The sequence below is a fragment of the Ovis canadensis genome, chromosome 22 (assembly GCF_042477335.2).
Source record: "Ovis canadensis isolate MfBH-ARS-UI-01 breed Bighorn chromosome 22, ARS-UI_OviCan_v2, whole genome shotgun sequence".
Lineage (NCBI taxonomy): Eukaryota > Metazoa > Chordata > Mammalia > Artiodactyla > Bovidae > Ovis > Ovis canadensis.
The window spans coordinates 37,359,526-37,378,605 of NC_091266.1; the positions used below are offsets into that span (position 1 = coordinate 37,359,526).

General features: G+C 51.5%; 1 protein-coding gene across 3 annotated transcripts in view; it reads left to right on the plus strand.

Moving 5' to 3' along the window:
- KAZALD1 (Kazal type serine peptidase inhibitor domain 1) overlaps positions 1 to 17,545 on the plus strand; it is a 40,501-nt gene extending 22,956 nt beyond the window's left edge. The window contains exons 6-7 of one of the 3 annotated variants that reach the window (XR_011252171.1): positions 4,820 to 4,973; positions 15,118 to 17,545. The gene's annotated coding sequence lies outside the window, so the exon portion shown is untranslated. The remainder of the gene's footprint in view (positions 1 to 4,819; positions 4,974 to 15,117) is intronic. The other 2 variants (XR_011252172.1, XM_069567690.1) reach the window with 2 other exon arrangements.
- The last annotated feature ends 1,535 nt before the right edge of the window (positions 17,546 to 19,080 follow it).

A 19,080-nucleotide genomic window follows, 5' to 3' on the forward strand; every position in this document is an offset into this window, starting at 1 on the left:
AAGGGGAGGCTGGAAGGAAGGAGGAGATGGGATGGGGGAGGAGCTGTACACCTCCAAATTAAATTTGTGATTCAGGCATCAGATGGGCCGACAGCCAGAGATTAATTCGACTGATCGAGTTATAAAGAGCGAGAGGTCTGAGTAATCAATCTTGGAGCTGTCAGGCCGACAGGCAGGAGTATTAACCTGGCTAGACGGCACATACCGAGGACTTTTTCATTTCATTCACCCAACCACATCCCTGACCACCTCTGGCCCATCTCTCCAAATAATAATAATTGTGACTGTTAACGATGACAGAGACAGGTTGAGAGGACTGCTGGGCCCTTCTCTCCCAGACTTCCCACCCCTCGCTCGGTTTGACCACTCCTAGAAAGCAGAGCAAGTAACAGCTCTTGGCCCTCTTTAAGAGGTGGGGAAATAGAGGCAGGGACTGCAATGAGATCTTCAGACAGGCCAGCGGTGGGGCTGTCATGGAGATCATCGTCCTAGACTCCTCCTGCCTCCTGGAAAAGAGTCGCTCCCCAACCAGCTGGCTCATCCCCTGGCGCTTCTGGCTCTGCTCAAGGAAGCTGTGATCCGGAAGGTCATCCTGAGTTGTCCTCTGGCCTCTTCTGGCCCTGGCCACAAATCTGAGTCCTGGTGGGGGTTGTGTGGGGGCCCCAGCTCTGGCTCAAGCCCCTGGGCTGGGTAGCTGCTCTTCCTGGCAAGCTACCTCCTCTCCTGCTCACTCTCCTCCTCGCCTGACAGTGTCAGTCCACACCTGGGGGTGGGGTTGGGGGTCTCCCTGCAGAGACTTGTGGAAACACCCTCCCTTGGGCAGAGAAGGGGTAGGGGTGGGGGTGCTACCTTGACGTTGACACCTCCCTCAGCTAATTTTCACCCTTCAAACCTTTATATCTCTTTCTTCCTCCTTGCTTCAGGGAAAGGAAGGAACATTGTGTGTGTGTGTGTGTGTGTGTGAGAGAGCACGTGAGCATGCATAAGAAGATGTGATGGGGGGGCGCCTTTAGGGCTTACTGGAAGTGAGCCAGGACGAAGTCAGCCCTCTGAAGTTGTCATGCCAGGGTGGGCTCTAGGAAGTAGAGACCTTGGAGGGCCGAGGTGAGGAGACACAAGCTCACTCCTCCTTTCTCAGTAAGGATCAGGCGCAGTGTCGGAGTAGGCGGGGTGGGGTGGGGCAGGGGGCAGGGGTTTGGGGGGGCGGGGGGGAGCGGAGCTGGTCCCTGTAATGCTCTAACAGCACTGGTTATTATTATTGTTACCACTCTAGGTACCACCTCATCCCTGACAGTAACACAGCTCTCATTCATTGGATTTGAAGTATAAGCATTTTATATGTTACAACTTTAATGCTTATTAAGAAAGCACTGTGAAGTAGGTTCTATTTTCAGCTCCACTTACAGATGAAAAATTGAGGTTCAGAGAGGTTGGGAGACTTGCTGAAGTTCACACAGCCAGGAAACTATAAAGCCATTTCCTGCACCCTACCCAGAGCCTCAGCACAAGCTGACGTTCCCCCAAGGCCCCCAGACTTCACATGGCCTCCACCAAGGTTCCCTAGAGCCCCTATCAGCTTGTTCTGGATGTTTCCAGCTGAGGCTCCCTGGGAAGCAGACCCCTCTGGGTACAAGGAAGGCGGGGAGGGTGGTGCTGTTTGTTCAGAGGGTGGGGATGGGGGCTTGGTGTCAAAGAACACTCATCCTGGGCCAAGGGAAGAATAGGGGCCCCACCCAGGGTTCTGCCTTGCAATAACCCCAGGGAGGAGGATTTGCCCCCCTCCCCAGTTCCCAGAGTCTCTTGGGAGAGGAGAGGGCTTACTTGCCCGCATCACCCGCCCTCCCCAGGGATGAACCAGTTGGAGGGGTGCCATGCTGAGCGTGTGGTGGTGGTTGGGGGTTGTAGATCCTGACTTGGTTGAGAGAGAGAGAGAAAGCTCTCCCTCTCACCTCCTGACCCCATTTGGGGCTGGACCTGAGGGGGGCTGGGGAAATGGGGCCTGGCTGAGGCGTTGGGAGTTGGAGGCTGGAGCCAGGCCAGCCCCTCTCCCAGGCTCCCTGGGACCCATTTCAAGTGGCTGCTTCCAGGCTGGGCCATCCAGGGGGAGGGGGGAAGGGAACAGGGAGCCTGTTTCCAAGCAAAGGTTCAAGGGTCTCCCTTCCTGAGCCCCCGCCCCCTTGCTCAGGGCAGCCATTGATTCCACCCTGTCAGTCTTGCGGTGTTTACTCCCTACCCGTTTTCCGGGGCCAAGGCCAGTGGAGGGACCTAAGGCCACAGGACCTTCTGTGCCCCCCACAACCCCATCTTGAGGCCATTCTTGTGCTTGGGGTGGGGGTGGATGGAGAGCCCTGGCATAGACCCTCAGGACCAGAATCCCCAAGTCTTAAGGTTTTGATCACTGGGGTGGCTGAGGACTTACCTGCTGTGGCTGTTTTCATGTACTCTTTACTCCCCACCCCCACCAGTCTTTGCATTCACGCCAGATCCTGGATCTGCAGCTGGGATCTAGTAATTCAGGGGCCTCTTTTTTTTTATTTAATGAATTTATTTATAACTGCACTGGGTCTTCCTTGTTGTGCACGGGCTTTCTCTGGTTGGGGCCAGCAGGGACTGCTCTCTCACTGCGGTGCAAGGGCTCTTCATTGTGGTGGCTTCTCTCGCTGCAGAGCACGGGCTCTAGAGGGTACAGGCTTCAGCAGTTGCAGCTCAGGGGCTCTAGACCACAGGCTCAGTTGTTGATGCACACAGACTTAGTTTTCCTGAGGCATGAGGAATATTCCTGGGCCAAGGAGTCAAACTCATGTCCCCTGCCTTGCCAGGCAGATTCTCAACCACTGGGCCACCAGGGAAATCCAATTCAGGGGCCTTTTGTGTCAGAATGGGGATGCTCTCTGATTTCTAATTCTCTCACCCTATCGAGGTGACTGCGGGATCAGATCCCCAAGGGCTGTCTTGCTGTGATTACCACAATGGTCCTTCGAACATTCTCTGTGCCATAGTTTTCCATCCGAAGGTAACAGAGAATTATCTCCATGATCTCTGCTCCTTCTGCCTTAGGCTGGGGAAAGGTGGGGTGCTGGGCAAGGAGAGGAGAGATCTTTTAAGGCAAATCATGTAGAAGATCTGTTTCAAAAAACTGGCTGTCTTTCTGGGCCTCCACTTCCTCATCTGTAAAATGGGAGAAATAATGCCTACTTCCTTGGTTTGGGGTGATGCTTAAGAGAGATGGCAGAGAGGGCCCCAGACTGTGTCTGGCACATTGTAGGTGCTGAATAAACATTTGAAACCATCAGCCAAAGGAGGGGAAGGGCCTGGGGCGTGGCGAAGGTGTGGCTTCGTTGGGGAGATGTTGTCTTCCCTGATTCCTGGCTCTCCCATCCCTCACTCTGGACAAGCTTGGGCAGAGGCCCTCGACTTGGACATCCCGCTCTGAGGGCCTCTTGGACAGGCTGAAAGACTGTCTGTGTCCTGGACAGGGCTGTGTTTGAGGGCTGTGTGTGTTTCCACATCCCTGCTTTGAGAAAGGAGTTGTTTGGACATCAGCCAGGCTGGGTGTGTATGTGTGCATGCGTGTGTGTAGACCCAATGGCTGGCATCAAAATACTTGCTGATTAATCTCTGTCTTCCCACACCCAGCCCTGGTCCCTGGGAAACTCTGGTCCTGAGCTGGTGTCCAATGGGCCTGAGGGGGCAGAATCAGGCCCAGGAAGATGGATTTCCCCGTCCCCTCGGCCCCCACCCCTGAGGGGTGGGGGGGATGGTTGCTTCATTATGTTTAATGGGATTATTGGGGGGGACAGTAGTCATGGGGCATTAGCTGCTAATTGGGTCCGTAATAAAGTTAATAAAGCTCTTATGGTCTTTGCCATTAAGTGTAATTACGGGGGTGCTCTATGGAGGGTGTTGTTGGCGGGGAAAGAGTACTGAGCTCTCCCTGGTAGAAGGAGCCAGGACAGGAGCAGGTGATAGGGAAGCTGGCAGCCATGCAAAGGCAGGGAGCTGCACCCACTTCTGGAACCCATGCCCAGCTGGGCTCATCAGTGGGTCCTCAGGGGGCTGGAGGGAGTGAGGTAGACAGGAGGGAAAGAGGGTTCACCATGTGGAGAAGGCAAGAGTCCAGGGGATGTTATTAACCCAGGCTCAGTGTGCACACACCCTTGAAGAGGCTCAGAATATGGACGAAACATTACCTCTGGGGAGTGATGGTATGGACAAGCTATGAGCTTTGGGGCCTGATTGTGCTGGTGTCTGCTGTGTGACCTCGGGGGAGCTGCGTAATCTCTCTCAGCCTCAGCTGTCCCTTTGTAACATGAGAATTGCAATGTCACGGTCACAAAGGGTCTGAAAGCTGATATGGGAGGAAACTGAAAGAGTGACTGTGGTGCTGTTTTTATTTTTACAAGCTTTCATCTTATTTTGTAATTATATAAGAAATGCTTGAAGTCTTGTTGTGTTGATATATACAGAGATATACAGAGGGAACCTCCTCATCTCATTTTCTCCCTGTCATCAACTGGAGTTTATCTTGGGGGACAGGGTTTTTGGGGATACATTTATGTAACATGTATTTACACGGAGAGACAGTCTTGTTTCTCAGTTTCTTTTACTTTTTCATAAATGGATTGACATTTGTGTGTTGTCTTGCCAGTGTGCTTTTCCCCCTAACACTTGTCTCTCTGGTGTTTCCCTGCTAGTACTCGTAGGTCTGCTTCATTTTTGTATGGCCCCTCAATGATTATAACTGGGACATACCATCATTGCTTTAAACAATTGCCTGTTTTTAAAATTATTTATTTTTGTTTTTTTTTGGTTGGGTCAGGTCTCAGTTGTAGCAAGTGGGATCTTTGATTTTCACTGTGGCAGGTGGGATCTAGTTCCCTGGCCAGAGATTGAACCCAGGCCCCCTGCGCCGGGAGCACAGAGTCTTAGCTGCTTGACCACCAGAGAAGTCCCCCTAAAAGGTATTTTCAAAGGTATGTGAATGCTTATTTTTGTTTTCCCCTTACTCCCTGTCCCCCACAATGATGGCATCTTCTATATTCTGTTCTACACCTTGCTATCTGTTTACCTTGAAGATTATTCTCAATGGGAACATGCAGATTATTCTCTCGAATGGCTGCATACTGTTCCACCTTAGGACCATGGCTTCATTGTTATAGCTTGTCCTCTAGGTGGACACCGAGAATGTCGTTAGTCTTCAGCTTCTACAGTGCCTCTGAGCACAAGTGCAGACATACATAGACAAATTCCTAGAAGCAGAATTGGTGGGTCAAATGAGATTTCTAGTGAAAGTTTTTTACAGATGTTGCCAGATTGCACATCGAGATGATTGTACATCCGGTCTCACTCCCAAATAGGTGTAGGTGCCGCCTCCCAGGCCTTAGCTGCAGCCACATAAGTTGTACTCAGGCACACTTGTGGACAACGGGTTCTGCTGGCAGCTGCTGGGTCAGGGAGTCGGAGGAGAGTACAGCTTTCCCCAGGAGAGGTGGGCAGGAGAGGAAAGGCACAAGTCCTCTCTTTGCTCCCAAGAAAGTCATGGGGTAAACACAGTTGTCAGAGGGGAGGAAGAGTTACAGTCAGGGTCAGGGGTTAATGCGGATGGAGCTACCGGACACGCTGCACAGAGCAAACAAAACAAGTTAGGGTGAGGGAGGGGCTGGCCCTGGCGGTGGGCGCCAGCCAGCCTGGACTTGGCTCTTCCCTGGGCAGCTGCTGTCATGGGCATGGGTTCTGGGCAGCTAAGGACCTGATGGCCAGCTGCTGGGCTCTGAGACCACGGAGCAGTCCTCACCTTCCATACGGCCTCTCAGCCCAGAGCTGACAGGGTGGGCCTGCTGCGCAGTCCTACTGGACTTTGGGCCCCTCCATGGGGTAATCCCCCTGGAGTCCCGTCTGGGAGGCTTTGTGAGGCATTAGAGGTGAGCCAGGCGGCGGGCCCTGGAGCCAAGCACAGCTTTTAGAGCATTCCTGGGCATTAGGCTCCTTGTCCCAGCCCAGCCTTGCCCTCACCCCACTGAGCCCCAGGGCCTTCTCTGCCTCAGCCACTCCTGGCCTAATTACAGGTGTCCATGTCGGGGTCAGCAGTGGGATTAATTTGGAGCTTGTCCTGGGGCGTCCAGGGCTCATTAATGGAGTCCCAAGGAGTCCGGGGGATGAGCCAGGCAAACAGGGGATTAGGGGCCAAGGAAGACTGCTGTTGGGGAACGATGGGTTGGCTAAACAGGGCTGTGAGTGGGGCCCCAGGTAGGGCTCAGCGTCAAGTATGTGTGTGTGTGTTCATCACACAGATGCTCAGGGACTCAGCAGGTGCTCAGATGTACAGACACACGCCACCTTGGAGCCAGATTCTCACCAGACACACAGGTTTCATACTCACGCAGGCTCACACACAGAGGCTCATGCTGTTGTGACTCAGAACTGCTTCCCTGAAAGCTGCAGGTTCTGCAAGGGTGGGGACTTGGGGGAGATGAACCAGAGACTCTCCAGCCAGAAACCCTGGTCTGCCCCTGCCAGCCTCCCCTGATGCCCGTCCACCTTGACCAGGGCAATGATGTTCCTTTTCCCTTCTCTTTGAGCAACTCCTCCTGCCCCAGGACTGAGATTTGGAAGCTTTGGCCTGTGGGTAGAATGACTTACAGCAGGCTCCCAGCCAGGCTGGGGAAGAGAGGGGAGTTCTCACTCCACAGCCCCTAGTCCCCCAGAAGGTCTCTGTGCCCAGCCATCAGCTCAGCTCCCCGAAGAACCCCTACCCCCACCCTGGGCCTCCTGACAAGCCCTTGGGTTCTGAGGGGAGGGATGTCCACAAGCACAGAGGTCGCTGAAGAGGAGGAGGAGGAAAGGGAGGAAGGGGCTGATAGGAGCCAGGGCTGGGAGGGGCAGGGCAGGGCGAAATCACTTAACCCCGAAGCCGCCACTGGTACTTGGAACCCCCGGTACTGATGGGGGCCAGCTGGAGCTGGCTGAGGACGAGAGGCCCCAGTGTGGGAATCCAAGGAGGGGGTGTCCTAGGGCTTCCTGGGGTCAGCTGGGAGGGGGACACCCCGAGCCTTCGTCCCCTGCCTGCCTGGCTGCCACCATCACTGCGGAGGATCTGGAGCCAGAACCTGGCTCCCCAGCTCTGTTGCTGACAGGGAACTTTTTCTAGCCTTCGCCACTGCCCACCCGCCCCAGACTGGCTGGCTGGATGTTACTCGACTCCTAGCATGGTGGTGGTGGCAACAGGGGTGGGAGTGGGGAGGGCAAATGGGGGCTCAGAAACCCAACCTTTGATGCCAGAAGAGTCTGATTTTCCCAAGGATGCCACCTTCCGTCTCTGTCCCCTTCCCAGGGCATCCCCTTGACGAAGTATTTAGAGGTGATCCCAGAGGCACTGTGACTTCCATTGCAGAAATAGCCACTATTTCATCCCACTAACTGAAACTTCTCATCAGTAAGGGTGCCCACAGGGCTAGGCTGCCACCTGTTGTCATCTCACCTTGGTCCTAGGAATCTATGGTTCCCTCCCTGGACTCCCTGTCTGCCCCATGCCATCCCCAGGACCCCCCACATACTCTAGGACCATAATTGAATATAAAGGCCCAGAAGCCAGGGCAAACAGCAGCATTAATCACCAGCCTCCTGCCATAGATCTTTCTCACACATAAAATAGCTCATGTTAATCATTGCAGCTGATTTATTGTCTTCTCCGCCTTGTACATAAATTATTCACCATTGCCGGCCTCATGGAGGAATCCTGTAATGACGGCTTCCATCCTTCCTTCTCCAGCGTGGATCCTCAGACCTCTGGGTCTGCATGGCAGCCATGCCATTCACTAGTTTGGTCTAGACATGGAGCCCCAGGCAGGGGGATCAAGGGGGATTGATCCCCTTGAGAAAGGGGCCACATTCACGCGTATCTGTCCTACCCAAGAGCACTCGGAGGAAATTTTCAGCTCCAGGAAATAGAGCTAAGCCTTCAGGCACCTCTGCAGTTTTGGATGGAAGAAACAGGGTTTAGAATGGGGCTTGTTGGTGGCCCCTGGGTTTCCTAAGACTGGGCTGGGTGGAGCAGTGAGACTTTACCTGGAGGTTCCTGCTCAACACCTGAGTCTCTGCTGCCAATCAAGCCCAACTCTTGGGAGTTCCCGGTCCCAGGAAGCAGGATGTGGGTGTGTCCACGGGACTTAGAGTCCTGCCTCCCCCAGCGCTCTGTGGGTCTGTGCCGCTGCCTCTGGCCTCAGCCTCGGAAGGTGGTGGCAGTAGTTACGGCGATGTCCACCAGATGGCAGACCTAAAATCCAGGATGGCAGCTCCCGGAGGCAGGGAAACAGCACCTGGGTGAGGAAGCGCCTTTGGGAAGGTAGGTTTCCCCAGGAGAAGAGTGTTGGGGAGTGAGCGGAGATAGAGGAATCTCACTTAAGGCAAGGGCCCTGAACCTTGGCGGGACCAAAAGACAGGGCCCATTTCACATCAAAACCATTTGGTGGCATTTCCAAGTGAGATGCTCTCAGGAGAAGAATTGGGAGCCCAGGAGGTACATGTGGGCAGTGGGACCCCTGCAGGGAAGCAAGTAGCCAGTCCTGGCTTCACTGGCCCTGGCCCACTCTCCTGAAATGACCAGCCTTCCCACACTCAAGTCCATCAGTTCTCACTCCTTCTCTCTTGGCTGGGAGACCCTTGGTAGCATCCAAGATAGGAGTTCCTGGTATAATATGGTCAGCAGGTATCCAGCAAAGCCCAGCTCTCAGCATCAGCAGCAAACCGATTACAGGCCTGTGATCTGCTTGGACTCATTCCTCTCAAGGACCTCTGTTCCCCTACAGACCCACTCCTCTTTCCTCCTTCATGTAGAGTGGTCAGCTGCTCAAAGATGCAAATGCTTCCTAAGGTTCAAGAGACTTGTGGCTTAAACACTAGGCTTTCCAGAGACCCCCAGTCTAACCCTTCCCCAAGTCACTCAGCCCACACATGTGCCTCAACGGTATGGCCATAGGCCATCTACTGAGGCTGGGTTGACACTGCAGCGTGATGGTGTGCACAGCATGCGTGGTACTGTGCGGCTTCCTAGCCACTGAGATACCTCCCCCGGACATGCTGGGCTGTGGCCCTCTAGACTTTCCAGGTGGCTCAGGGGTTAAGAATCCACCTGCCAAAGCAGGACATGCAGGAGACTCAAGTTCAGTCCCCTGGGTCAGGAAGATCCTCTGGAGGGGGAAATGGCAAACCACTCAAATATTCTTGCCTGGGAAATCCCATGGGCAGAGGAACCTGGAGGGCTGCAGTCCATGGGGTCACAAAGGGTCAGACACTACCGAGCATACATACCTACAACATAGGCCCTTTAAACGTCCTGAGCCCTGAGGGTGGAGCTGGCAGGACAGCCAGGCCTCCTTCAAGCCCAGCTGCCTCAACTGGAGTCCTAGGAAAACAACTGGAATGACTGTCCCCTCTGCGGTTCTCCTGCTGTAAACCCCTCCCCGCTGTCTCTCAGCAGGTGTTAGCTGTGATCCTGGGGTGCCCCTCCTGGCTCCTACCAGGGCCTTTGTGTCCTGATGGAATCTCCCAACCCAGTCAGTCAGTCAGTCAGTTCAGTTGCTCAGTTGTGTCCGACTCTTTGCGACCCCATGAATCGCAGCACGCCAGGCCTCCCTGTGTATCACCAACTCCCGGAGTTCACTCAGACTCGCGTCCATCAAGTCAGTGATGCCATCCAGCCAATCTCATCCTCTGTCATCCCCTTCTTCTCCTGCCCTCAATCTCTCCCAGCATCAAAGTCTTTTCCAATGAGTCAACTCTGCATGAGGTGGCCAAAGTACTGGAGTTTCAGCTTTAGCATCATTCCTTCCAAAGAAATTCCAGGGTTGATCTCCTTCAGAATGGACTGTTTGGATCTCCTTGCAGTCCAAGGGACTCTCCAGAGTCTTCTCCAGCACCACAGTTCAAAAGCATCAATTCTTCGGCGCTCAGCCTTCTTCACAGTCTAACTCTCACATCCATACATGACTACTGGAAAAACCATAGCCTTGACTAGATGGACCTTAGCCGGCAAAGTAATGTCTCTGCTTTTCAATATGCTATCTAGGTTGGTCATAACCTTTCTTCCAAGGAGTAAGAGTCTTTTAATTTCATGGCTGCAGTCACCATCTGCAGTGATTTTGGAGTCCAAAAAAATAAAGTCTGACACTGTTTCCACTGTTTCCCCATCTATTTCCCATGAAGTGATGGGACCGGATGCCATGATCTTCGTTTTCTGAATGTTGAGCTTTAAGCCAACTTTTTCACTCTCTTTCACTTTCGTCAAGAGGCTTTTTAGTTCCTCTTCACTCTCTGCCATAAGGGTGGTGTCATCTGCATATCTGAGAGTATTGATATTTCTCCCGGCAATCTTGATTCCAGCTTGTGTTTCCTCCAGCCCATCGTTTCTCATGATGTACTCTGCATATAAGTTAAATAAGCAGGGTGACAATATACAGCCTCGACCTACTCCTTTTCCTATTTGGAACCAGTCTGTTGTTCCATGTCCAGTCCTAGGCAGGGCCCTATTTCCTGCTCTTAGGCTCCTTGAAGACAAGGTCAGGAAGTCCCCATCAATGAACACATGTTTCTCCAGATGTGACTCCTAGGCCTACTGACCAAGCTGTGGGGATGGGGTCCAAGGGATGGAACTGTCTCCAAGCCTCCTAAAGTCTACACCAGAGACCACCCTGGAGCTAGAGGAAAGCCCTCTTAAAACCAAAGCTTCCTGAAGGCAGCCACAGGCCAGGGCAGCTAGGGAGCTGGCCTCCATGGCTGACTTCCCTACAGCAGCTGCCCTGGCAGCAGGCACACTGTTGGCCTCTTCACCCCCCGCTGCCTTCCCAGCCAGCCTGCCACACCCGGCTCGCCTGGCTTCCTCAGACTGCTGTCTTCATGTCTTTCTTCGCACTAGTTCCAGGGCTGCCCCAGCCCAGCTTGTTTATCCTTCAGAGGGTCCGAGTGGGCATTTCAACCCCAATTACGCTCTAACCACAGTCACCACAGATTCCAAAACAAATGTCCCAGGTGACAGAGATGGGAGAGGCTCAGACAGGCTGGTGCCAGGGGGGCTGATAAAGGGGGATGCACTTGGGCTTAGAGGCGATGAGAGCCGCTTCTAGTGATGGGGCCCTGGGGAGCGGGGACTCCTGAGTAACTGACCTCCTCAGCCAGGCCCAGGCTGCCAAGAGAGGGCAGTCTTGGTCTCCAGGCCCTGCCCTCCCACATCTAGCTTCCCTACATTCTCATCTAATAGAGCCCTGGGAGTGGTTTGGAAATTCTTGTCTTGCCCCAGTTCGGTTCAGTTCAGTCCAGTCGCTTAATTGTGTCCTACTCTTTGTGACCCCATGGACTGCAGCATGCCAGGCTCCCCTGTCCATCACCAACTCCCAGAGCTTGCTCAAACTCATGTCCATTGAGTCAGTGATGCCATCCAACCATCTCCATCCTCTGTCATCCCCTTCTCCTCCTGCCTTCAATCTTTCTGAGCATCAGGGTCTTTTCCAATGAGTCACTTCTTCGCATCAGGTGGCCAAAGTAAGTCTGGCCCCAGCCACTGGCCAAGTAAGTCTGGCCTTCCTCTCCAGAAGAGGCAGGTCTGGACTCCTCAGGCTGGCTCTCACAGACCTGGTGCTCAGCGTCTGAGGACAGGGGTCACAGCCGGGCTTCGGGGTCCAGCTCTGCAGGATGCGTTCTCTGGATTGGATTGGGGTCCCGAACCTCATTTTCCCATCTCAGGGTAAATTAGCAGAAAACGCTTCCTAGTCTGACTGTCCATGAGGAAGAAAGTCTCTGATCCTTCAAGCCTTCCTGGGGTGCCTGGAGAATGCTGCAAAGCTTCTGGGGGAGTGAGAGTGAGAAGGCGGTAGTGCCAGCTGGGGCTCTGGGGCCAGAGATAAAGATGATGATGGCAGGTACTGCTGAGGGACAGGCCTTGATTTCTGTCTGTTGCTTCGGAGGGATGGGATGCCAGGCAGCCAAGACTAGGGAAAGGCCCCCAGCTCTCATGGGCCTCCGTGATGGGGCAGGAACTGCCTTCCAAACCAGCTGTGCCTGCCCCCAGCTGGGAGGAGCCCCTGACTCACTGTTCTCTGGTTTCTCACCCCAGTGCCTGCTTTTACCCCTACCCTTGCCCTTCTGCTTTACCCAGGAAAAGTCACCACATATGCCCATTGGATGATCTCTACAATAGGCCATAGCTGGGACATGTTCAATAACAACCATAATATCAAAGGTTCTGAGCACTGAAGAATTGATGCCTTCCAATTGTGGTGCTAGAGAAGACTCTTGAGAGTCCCTCGGACAGCAAGGAGATTACTTAATCCTAAAGGAAATCAACCCTGAATGTTCATTGGAAGGACTGATGCTGAAGCTCCAATACTTTGGCCACCTAATGCAAAGACCTGACTTGTTGGAAAAGACCCTGATGCTGGGATAGACTGAGGGCAGGAGGAGAAGGGGACGAGAGAAGATGAGATGGTTAGATGGCATCACTGACTCAGTGGACATGAGTTTGAGCAGACTCTGGGAGAAAGTGAAGGACAGGGGAGCCTGGCGTGCTGCAGTCCTTGGGGTCACAGAGAGTCAGACATGACTTGGCAACTGAACAACAATGATAGCAAGGGTAACAAAACCAGCTCCTATTTATTGAGTATTTTCCATGTGTTGTGCAAAATGCTTTTGTAATTTGACATTCATATCGGTCCTTTCAGGCAGGCAGACGTAGCAGCCCTGATTTACAGATGAGTAAGTGGAGACTTGTAGTGGGGTCAAGGTTATGATTAGAGACTTGGCCTCTGGGAAGGAAGGTGAGCCACCAGGGCTTCATGAGAGTGAGTATGGGTACGCTTGTGTCTGTGCAGGTATGTATGCGGGCCACTGGGAGTGTGTGTGTCTATGAGGCTGTGTTTTCATCAGTGTGAGAGTGTGAATGTGTGGGTCTCAGAGCAAGTGTGACCAGGCATGTGCACATGTGGGTGCTTCTGAATGTAAATGACTGTGCAAGGGTGTGGGGGAACCAACATGAGTGGGAAAGACAGTTCCCAGAAGATCCAGGATCCAATCACTGCTATGCTATTGACCAGCTCTGTGGCTTGGACGTATCACTTCTCTAAGTTTCCATACATACAAATGTGGAGAAAACCTCTCACAGGGTAACTGCGAGCACCAAATGCAGTTATAGGGCAGAGAGCATTTTGTAATCCATCAGCTGTAGGTTCTTGGGAAGTCAGTGAACTCTCTCCATCTTCTGCCTCCCTCCCCTGACTCCCACCTCCAAGACAGGCTCATACCCCAGCCAGGTTCCAAGCTGGGGTGAGGTAGCATGCCTGAGCCGCAGCCCACCTGACAAGGCTCCAGACCCAGGTTCAGGAGGGTTGGTTAGATGAGAGAGTGAGCAGGTAGAGCTGCAGAGTCTGTCCATCTTGGCTCTGCGTGCTGAACTCAGGTTCCCATCTGCACCGTCCTCTGCTCTGCTCCAGGGAACGCCCATCTTGCCACAACCCATCACACTCTGGAAACTACTGCTGCTTTCCTCTATGGAGGTGAAGGCCCCAGGGTAGAGGCTCTCTCCCTGGGTCTCTCACTCAACTTTCTGCAGACCATTCCCCACTAAGACCCCAGGGTTCTACGTCTGTGGCAGCCCTGGTCCTTCATTGAGCTTCTCAGGTGATTCTGGTGCTACTAGTCCACACACCTGCCTTTGGAAACCATCTACTGAGTGTAGTGATTCTCAGCCCTACCTCTACATCTCACACAGATCACCTGGGGATGATCTGAACCAGCCTGGTGCCTGGCTGCATGCGGACCAGCCTCTCTAATCATGGAAATATTTTTAATCCCCACCCCGCCACCCCACCCCCTCCCAGCCCCGCTTCCCAGGGGATTCTAATGTGCAGTTGAAATTGAGAAGCACTGATAATGATTGCCAAACTTTCCTGGTGAAAAAGAATCGGTTGCGTATTAGTAAATACACAGCTTCCCAGGCCCCTGCCCTGAAAATTCTGACTTGGTGGAGCTAGGATGGTGCCCAGGAACAAGCATTTGCAATTCTAACTCTCAGGGAATTTTGGAGAATTAGTCTAGAGCTGTGCTTCTCAAACTTTAATATGTAGGCAACTCATCTAGGGATCAGGTTAAAATGCAGATTCTGTTTCAGGAGTTCTGAGGAGAGAGCCTGAGGAACTTTAAGTAGTTCTGTCCAGCCAGAGCATAAATTATGAGATAGTGAATGATCAGAGATGAGACTAGGGAGGAAAGCAGGGACCTTGAAAACCTGACAAAGAGTTTGAACTTGAATTTGACATCCAAGGCAATAAGGAACCCCAGAGTGTATTTAACAGAAGGGTAGCTTGTTCAGACACATAGTTTAGAAAGATTGTTCTTGTGGCCATGTGGGCAGTGGGTCAGAGAATTAGGTTTCAGCCAGGAGGTTGTTGGGCTTCCCTGGTGGCTCAGACAGTAAAGAATCCACCTGCAATGTGGGAGACCTGCATTTGATCTATGGGTTGGGAAGATCCCCTGGAGAAGGGACTGGCAACCCACTCCAGTATGCTTGCCTGGAGAGTCCCGTGGACAGAGGAGCCTGGCAGGCTCCAGTCCATGGGGTTGCAAAGAGTTGGACACGACTGAGCGCTTAAGCACAGCACAGCACAGGAGGTTGTTGCCTTGGTCCAGGTGGAAGGTGCTGGCCTAGGCGAAGGAGGTGGTGAGGAGGGAGAGAGAAGTTAGTAATCCTGGGGAGGGCTTGGTGATCAGTTGGATGTGGGGTGAGCTGGAGGGTAAGGAGGCTTAAGAGTGGCCCCTGAGTCAGCTGCTGACTTGGCAACTAGTGAAGAGGAATGGCCCATGCCTTGGCAAGGTGGACATTTCCTTCCACACCTGCTGCCCCATGATCCAGTAACTGTTAGGCCTTAGGCTCCTGCAGGACTAGGGTGAGGAGAGGCAAGAGAAGCAGCCTTGTAGAAATGATGTTGCGGAATTGATGTCTTAGAGAGCCCCTCTCCTTGACCTCGGGAAGCTCTGGATGCTCCCTGTCAGTAGTTGCCAAGACTTGGAGGCTGCTTTGGGGATGAAGTCTTCTGAATACCTTGTTCTCTTTATCCCTCTCTGGCTTCCTTCCAGACACAGACACCCAGATGAAGAGAAATCCAGATCCACAAAGCACCTGGGCCCATGGTTCCTATCCGGCAGAGTCTCTTTTGGACCTGAAGTATCACAAGACCTCTCCAGTCCATGCCTCCTGGCAACTCTGCTTGGCATACTGGCCCATCCTGCTTTTGACCATGGCCCTCCCCCATCCCCTACTGTGAGCTCAGACTGCCTCTTGGACGGTCCACTCCAAGAACCTGTTTTCTTGTGTGGGGACTCATCTTTGTGGGGACTCACCTCCTGTTTGCAGCTGGATGCCTACTCAGCATCGCCTAGAGCCAGGCGCTCCTCTACAGTTTCCAAGCTGCTCGGTCATCAGAGAAAGATACAGCTTCTTCTATGGCACAAGCGTGTGCTAAAACTGACATCCAGGGCTTTCCTGGTGGTTCAGTGGTAAAGAACCCACCTGCCAATGCAGGAGACATGGGTTGGATTCCAGGGCCAGGAGGATCCCACGTGCCACAGAGCAACCAAGCCCGTACAGCACAGCTACTGAGCCTGTGCTCTGGAGCCCATGCTCCACAACAAGAGAAGCCACCGAAGCGAGGAGCCTGGGCACCACAGCTAGAGGAAAGCCTACTTGTAGCAATGAAGACGAAGCACAGCCAAATAAAGAAATAAAATTATTTTTTTAAAAAAATTAAAAAACTTAAAATTCAAGTCGTGCTGACCAGAGTGGGCGTGCCATCCAGCATGAATATGTGCCATAGCATCTTTAGCATATTTGTACTGGACACTGAACTAAGGCTTTGACGTGTGTTATCTCTGTGCATGTTCAATACAACCCTGAGAGAGTCTCATATTATTCCTGTTCTATGGATGAGGAAATAGGCAAAGATGTTAAGTAACTTTCTAATTAAGGTCACCAGGCTAGAAACTGGGACTGGAGCCCTGTTGCATCTAATGCCAAATGCCTGCTCTTAACCACTACTCGATACTGCCTCTTGTGGTCTTCATCAGCATCCCAAGGCCTCAGTTAAGTCCTCTGCCTAGGATCAGCCTCAGAGTCTGGATTATTCCCAGAGCAAATATCAGGCCAGGACTAAATCTTGGGCCCAGAAAAACTAGGTGGGAAACAGATGGGAACCCTGGAAGGGATTTTGCTGTAGCCGAAGGAGTTGGGGATTAGGATTCAAAAGGATTGAGGTGGTCTTGCTCGGCCCCTTGTTGTCTGAGTGGACCTGGTCAAATCTTGAATCTCTCTGAGCATCAGTTTCTTCATTGGTGACATAAGGGTAGCAGCAGAAGCTACCTCTCAGAGATGGACTGAGGAACAAGTGAGGAAATGCGTCAACATGAGGCAGGATCCTATCGACTACAGAGGGCTGTCTGATGGAATGACCGTTAGTGCCAGCCACTACTCAGCATTTGTTATGGGACAAACAATCTGCTTTGGCAAATGTCACAAAGGCTTGCCTTCCATTCCACTCCTGAAAAGTGAAAATTAGGGAGCTCCCTAATAGGGGTTCCCAGAACCACTGGCAGTCCAGTGGTTAAGACTCTGTGCTTCCAATGCAGGGGGCGTGGGTTGCATCCTTGGTCAGGGAGCTAAGATCCCACATGCTGCAAGGCATAGCCAATAAATACATAAATATAACATAAAAGGAATTTTTAAAAATTTGATTGCTGGGGCAGAATTTGGAGGCTGTGGGTACACCCAGGAGCCCTTGGGCCTGGACGTATATCTGAGATGACAAGTGTGAAGTGACAAGTCGTGTCCAACTCTATATAGTCCATGGAATTCTCCAGGCCAGAACACTGGAATGGGCAGCCTTTCCCTTCTCCAGGGGATCTTCCCAACCTAGGGATCAAACCCAGGTCTCCCATATCTAGATGACAAATTTTAGGTCAACTCGCCACGCTCCCCCTTCCATTAACTTTTTGTGATCTTTCGGCAGCTGTGTTTTGAGCTCTGGCCATCTTTCCTTCTGTAAAACGAGGGATCCGAGCCAGTTCGTCTGGACAGCTCCCTAATTTTCACTTTTCAGGAGTGGAATGGAAGGCAAACCTTTGTGACATTTGCCAAAGCAGGATTGTTGCCAAAGAGGGCCTCCCTCTGCAGTCAGTGGCCAAGACTCTGGGTGTCTTATGTGTATGACAAGTCTCACTGCTGATGCTGTTATTAATTAATTCAGTAAACTTTTATTAAAACTTAAATTTCAAAATTCTTGCTGCAAGAAATATAGATGAAGCACGCTTTCCAATTCCAGAATTTCCCCCCCAGAGTTCACAGCTGTGGTCAGTTTACTGGGTATCCTTCCAGACCATTTCTTATGCATTTATCTGTATGTTATATATACAAAGAAACACACCATTTGGGGGTATGTTTTTATCTTTGCAGACAAGTATTCTTATTTTTCTGCAACTTGCTTTTCTAATTAAAAATATGGCTGGGAAAAAATATGTCTTTGAGATTTTCCTGAATCAATACCTAGAGATCTACTTCATAGTTTTTAACTGTGACATATTAAATATTCTGTAGCATGGGGTTTCACTGTTTATTTAGCCACCAGTGGACTGTTAGGTTGCTTCTAATTTTTCATTGTTATACACAATGCTCAGTAAATTCTCTGGTATATGGTTCTGTGGGCAGACGTGAATATTTCGTTAGGATAATGAGGATCTAGAAATAAAGTTGCTAAGACAAAGGTGGCCATTGTTGATTTTAATAGAAACTGCCATAGTACCCTCTAAGAAGACTGGATCTGTTTACAGTGCTTCCAATTACCGATGAGACCACCCAGTTATGGATGCTTTCTCCAACACTGGATACTATCAGTTTTCTGAATTTTTGCTAATCTATTGGATTAAGCAAAAATGAATCTGGTGTTTGTTTTAATTTGCATTTCTATGATTAGAATTGTGCATCTGTAATGCTGAGCATGTTTTCCTAAGTTTATTGGACATTTTGTATTTCTGAAGTGAAGTGAAGGACCTGAAGTGAAATCGCTCAGTCGTGTCTGACGCTTTGCGACCCCATGGACAGTAGCCTGCACCAGGCTCCTCCATCCATAGGATTTTCTAGGCAAGAGTACTGGAGTGGGTTGCCATTTCCTTCACCAGGGAATCTTACCGACCCAGGAATCGAATCCAGGTCTCCCACATTGATAGACAGACGCTTTACCATCTGAGCCACCAGGGGACCTAAATTGCCTGTTCGTATACTTTGCCCATCTTTCTAGAGCATTTTTTTTTTTGGCAGCACCATGCTGCTTGCTTAGGTTCCCCTGACCAGGGATCGAACTCAGGCCATGACAGTGAAAGCACCGTATCCTAACCAACTCCCACCTAATGTGCTTTTAAATATCTCTTTCTTAGTGTGTTAGCATTCTTTATTCTGGACGTTAACATCTGCTATGCTTCGGTTGCCTGTCTTTCTATGCAATTTCTGACCTTTTATCACATAGCAGTTTAAAATTTAGTTGTATATTTGTCAGTGTTCTTCTTTATGGCTTTTATAGCTTGTGTCTTAAACAGCCTTCTTTAATCCAAAATTATTTAATTTTGACGTGTCTTCTAGCATTTTTAGGGCCTAACATTTACTTCCTCTGGAGTCTACTTTGTGAGTGGTGCAAGATAGGAAGAAATACGTAGTTTGGAGACCTCCTCCATCATCACTGGGGTCCCTGGACTAGGAATCTGATTTGCCAAAATCAGGGCTTGCCCAGTAGTGTTGTCACAATTGGAAGTGAGAAACTGTAAGCAATGGCAGGTATCTGGTGTGGGGAAGGTGTGGTGGAGATGGGTGGGACATGAAGGGTGCCCTCACAGGATTCAGCTGAGTGAAGAGGAGTAGGGGCTGCAGGCCTCGGTTCTCACTCCCTGCTCCTCAGTCTGAACGTGGCTCCAGGCGAGGAGATCTGCAGGTGACCCCCTCATGGTCTTTACAGGTGCATCTACGGCACAGCATGTGTCACAGCACATGAGTGGTCTATT